Source organism: Arachis ipaensis, chromosome B3 (genome assembly GCF_059453495.1).
Source record: "Arachis ipaensis isolate K30076 ecotype BB chromosome B3, ASM5945349v1, whole genome shotgun sequence".
Classification (NCBI taxonomy): Eukaryota; Viridiplantae; Streptophyta; class Magnoliopsida; order Fabales; family Fabaceae; genus Arachis; species Arachis ipaensis.
In genome coordinates this window covers 125,220,788-125,226,086 of record NC_142438.1, presented here as the reverse complement: position 1 = coordinate 125,226,086, position 5,299 = coordinate 125,220,788, and the positions used below count along the sequence as shown (strand labels likewise).

Genomic DNA, 5,299 nt, shown 5'->3' with positions numbered 1-5,299 from the left:
ATCCAGTTTTACTAACGGATTTCTAATTCTACATTTTCCTTGTTTTCCAAAAAAAAAAAAGAACTTTTTATGTAGTTGAATGGTTTTGTTTACTACACTCTTAGAAATGTTAAATAAGTTAATATGGAACTTGGACAAAGTATTGAAAATAGCTTTTATGAGAACAAGCTTATCTACTCATGATAGTATTTTTGTTTTTTCAACTGCTAATCTACTTTAATTTCCACTTTTTAAACTATTAGTTTTCATATTGCAACTTTACATGGGTATGCATCTAGAGGGACACTCAAATAAGTCACAAATAACGTCACATAGACATCACAATTTGCTTATTGTTTGTTCTGCCCACTCCTATTTATTTTTAAGAGCAATCATGATTGGACATAGAAAAAATGTCTAGAATTCTCATATTTTTCAAGACATTTTTATCAGTAGGCAAAAAAGCAAGGTATCGTCCTCAAATTACAAGTGAAATACTTCTGTTTTATCATAACTAATTTTTTAAAAGTTTAATCAAATTAGTAATACTAAGGAGATAATGATCTAAAATTATATTATTTAATTTAACACATAATTTTATATTTACAAAATTTTTTAGCGGGACAAATATCTGCAAAAATTTACTTGTCAAAGTACAGATACGGGAGTGTTTTTGTACTTGCGGAGATGGGAAACAAGGACCTGTGTACTCGATCCCCATCCCATGAGAACCCGTATATGTGAAATGACTTATATATATATATATATAAGAACTCTAAATCCCTAACTGTCGTCACTTCTCTCACTTGCTCTCTTTTCACTATCTCAGCAAAATTCAAACCCTCTCTTTTTACCAGTCACCTCCAATGTCCGCCACTTCCTACCCCTTTACTGCCAAACTCCCCTCTCATTGCTGGTAACCGGCTCATCATCGCAGCACTGCATCGTTGATTCGTCGCGCGCCTGAGTCCCATCCCGGGGATAACGTATATTGACGTCGTACTCGGCGCGCCTAGCCGAGGAGAATATCGTTGTCACCGCTTGACCCATTCGAGGCAGATGCGTCGCCACTATTCCGCGGCCGTTGTTCCAGTTCCGTCTCCTGTGTCTTCCTCATCTATGCTCCAATGCTCTCTTTCTCGTCTCAATTTGAGTTCCGACATTTATCTGTACTTCATCTCCCTCTTTTGTGTTCAAATTTCAGCTTTCGTCGAAGGTGATTTTTAGCCTTTATTTGCTATTGTTTTTTCTTGTTTTTATTTAATTGTTGATGTTGTTGCTTTGTTTTAAATTTTAATTGTTGGTGTTGTTGCTATTTTATAATTTTTCTATTGTGCTGAATTTATTAATTTGCTAATTGTTCTTGTATTGATTGTTAACTTGTGGTAATTGTTATAACTAAGCTGAATGTATTGCCTCATTGTTTCATTATGTTGATGCTATTGAAAATTATTGCTTGTGAATGGTGATTATTGGTAGGTTTTTTTTTTGTTAAGTACTTTTTCCGTTGCTAATGTCTTGGGTAAAAATTAAAATCATCTCCGACCTTTTTTTTATTAATATCATCCTCAACATTACAAAACGTTATAAAATCATGCTTTCTCTAATTTTTGGACCAAAATACCCTTCATTTCCCATTACACCAAAGCTCACCTTGCAAACACCCACATGAAGTTCTCTAACGCCGTCTTTGGAATCGGAGGTTCCATTCGTGGTCGCAGGTTCACTGCCTGGAACAACGCTGAAGGCGTTTTACATTTTGAAGATAACAATTCGCATCTCCAAATGAGACCAAGCACTACGTCAATCCTCGATGACTCAAACTGAAGCGTCATCGCACCCTAACTTTTCACACTCTTGTTGAGCTCTCTACCTTCGAGGACTTGAAAATGAGCCTCCTCGTTGTGAACTTTTCCACCGCGATGTTCATGGAGCCTAACATCCTAGTGGGAAGAATCTCTCTCGGAGGGAAGAGAGCGAATCCGATGGTCAGTTCAGAGACCACCGGTCGGGTGTCTCCGCCAATGCGGGCAGCGATCCAAGCCTTGAGGAGAGTGATCAAGGCTACAAAGTCAGCGATCTTGTGAGTGAGGGAGATGGTGACGGCAGTGACGCTGCAACCGAACAAGGTAAAATGGACAAGGAGCATGGAGGCATTGGAGAGTTGCATGGTTTTAGAGTTGGTAGTAGGGAGAAGATTTTGGATGATGTCGAAATTAGGGGAAGAGGATCTGAGAGAGAGGTGTTTGGGTTCGGGATTGGATGAAGAAGGCTCCTTAGTCGTTGTAGTGGATGGTGGCGGCGTCTCGGAGGCGGGCAGTGAGAGGGTAGAAGAGCGTCAAGATTTGAGAGAGTGAGTCCCGAAGGAGTTGGGATTTGGCAGAAAATTCCTGAACATAAGTTTTGTAAGGGTAGAAGAAGGTCATGTTGCCATGGATGTTTAGGGAAAGCTGGTTCAGAAGAGAGTATTTTGGTCCAAAATTAGGAAAAGTGTGATTTTATAACGTTTTGTAACGTCGATGATGATATTAATAAGAAAAAAGGTCGGAGATGATTTTGATTTTGACCCAAGAGATTAGGGAAAGTACTTAATCTTTTTTTTTTATGTTTTTGAAATTTTTTTGCTTTTATTAAATATGCCCAAGTCCCTAATAAATACAGGATCCCTGTTATCCATCATAGAAACGAGGACTGATTTATGAGAGAGCTAGGACAAAGGCGGGGGCGGGGGCATGTCCCTGCCTCATAAGAATATGTTGCTAGAAAAATTCTTGGGGGTCATATTAAAATTTGACCAGTACTTTAACAGCAAAAAAATAGTGAGTAATTGGTGCACAAATTGTGAATCACACTTTTCACAACTCGTACCACTGACCAGCAAGTGCACTGGGTCGTCCAAGTAATACCTCACGTGAGTAAGGGTCGAATCCCACGGAGATTGTTGGTTTGAAGCAATCTATGGTTATCTTGTAAATCTTAGTCAGGAAGTTAATTATGTTTATTGGTTGAATTGCAAATAAACAATAGAGCATGGATTAAAGGTTACTTGTTATGCAGTAATGGAGAATATGTTGGAGTTTTGGAGATGCTTTGTCTTCTGAATCTCTGCTTTCCTCTGTCTTCTTGTTCACGCACGCATGTCCTCCTATGGCCAGCTGTGTGTTGGTGGATCACCGTTGTCAATGGCTACCTTCCATCCTTCCAGTGAAAACTACGCTCACGCGCTCTGTCACAGCACGGCTAATCACCGGTTGGTTCTCGATTCGGTTGGAATAGGATTTACTATCCTTTTGCATCTGTCACTAACGCCCAGCCTTCAGGAGTTTGAAGCTCGTCACAGTCATTCAATCCTTGAATCCTACTCGGAATACCACAGACAAGGTTTAGACCTTCCGGGTTCTCATGAATGCCGCCATCAGTTCTAGCTTATACCACGGATATTCTGATTAAGGAATCTAAGAGATACTCATTCAATCGTATATAGAACGGAGGTGGTTGTCAGGCACACGTTCATGGGTTGAGGAAGGTGATGAGTGTCACAGATCATCACCTCCATCACAGTTAAGCGCGAATGAACATCTTAGATAGGAACAAGCGTGTTTGAATGGAAAACAGAAATACTTGCATTAATTCATCGAGACACAGCAGAGCTCCTCACCCCCAACAATGGGGTTTAGAGACTCATGCTGTCAGAGAATACAAAGTTTAGATCTAAAATGTCATGAGGTACAAAATAAATCTCTAAAAGTTGTTTAAATACTAAACTAGTAGCCTAGGGTTACAAAATATGAGTGGACTATGATGGATGATGCAGAGATCCACTTCTGGGGCCCACTTGGTGTGTGCTGGGCTGAGACTTAAGCAATTCACGTGCAGAGGCCATTTGTGGAGTTGAACGCCAGTTTTTATGCCAGTTTGGGCGTTCAACTCCAGCTTTTGATCCTTTTCTGGCGCTGGACGCCAGAATTGGGCAGAGAACTGGCGTTGAACGCCAGTTTACGTCATCTATCCTTGTGCAAAGTATGGACTATTATATATTGCTGGAAAGCCCTGGATGTCTACTTTCCAACGCAATTGGAAGCATGCCATTTTGAGTTCTGTAGCTCCAGAAAATCTACTTTGAGTGCAGGGAGGTCAGAATTCAACAGCATCAGCAGTCCTTTTTCAGCCTGAATCAGATTTTTGCTCAGCTCCTTCAATTTCAGCCAGAAAAATACCTGAAATTACAGAAAAACACACAACTCATAGTAAAGTCCAGAAATATGAATTTTTCCTAAAAACTAATGAAAATAGACTAAGAACTAACGAGAACATACTCAAAACTATATGAAATTAACCCCCAAAAGCGTATAAAATATCCGCTCATCACAACACCAAACTTAAACTGTTGCTTGTCCTCAAGCAACTAGACAAATAAAATAGAAGACTAATAGGTTGAGAAGCAATAATATCTCAGAGTTTTTGAATGAAGCTCAGATTCTAATTAGATGAGCGGGGCTAGTGGCTTTTTGCTTCTGAACAGTTTTGGCATCTCACTTTATCCATTGAAGCTCAGAGTGATTGGCATCTATAGGAACTCAGAATTCAGATAGTGTTATTGATTCTCTTAGTTCAGTGTGATGATTCTTGAACACAGCTTCTTTATGAGTCTTGGCCGTGGCCCTAAGCACTTTGTTTTCCAATATTACCACCAGATACATAAATGCCACAGACACATAACTGGGTGAACCTTTTCAGATTGTGACTCAGCTTTGCTAAAGTCCCCAATTAGAGGTGTCCAGAGTTCTTAATCACACTCTTCGTTTCGCTTGATCCTTGACTTTAACCGCTCAGTCTCAAGTTTTCACTTGACACCTTCACGCCACAAGCACATGGTTAGGGACAGCTTGGTTTAGCCGCTTAGACCAGGATTTTATTCCTTTAGGCCCTCCTATCCACTGATGCTCAAAGCCTTGGGATCCCTTTTATTTGCCCTTGCCTTTTGGTTTTAAGGGTTATTGGCTTTTTCTGCTTACTTTTTCTTTTTCTTTTTCTTTTTTTTTTTTGCAAGCTTTGTTCTTTGCTGCTTTTTCTTGCTTCAAGAATCATTTTTTTTATTTTTCAGATTATCAATAACATGTCTCATGTTCATCATTCTTTCAAGAGCCAACATATTTAACAGTCTTAAACAACAAATTCAAAAGACATATGCACTGTTCAAGCATTCATTCAGAAGACAGAAAGCATTGCCACCACATTTAACTAATTAGAATTTCTCTTATTAAACTCGAAATTTTATTGCCTCTTATTCAAAAGATCTACTACTTTATTCATGTTTGCT

The 5,299-nt window shown here is 39.3% G+C and overlaps 1 pseudogene; it reads right to left on the bottom strand.

Annotated features, from left to right (window-relative positions):
- Nucleotides 1-1,628: 1,628 nt before the first annotated feature.
- Nucleotides 1,629-2,438, bottom strand: LOC148572364 (cocaine synthase-like; annotated as a pseudogene).
- Between the last annotated feature and the right edge of the window lie 2,861 nt (nucleotides 2,439-5,299).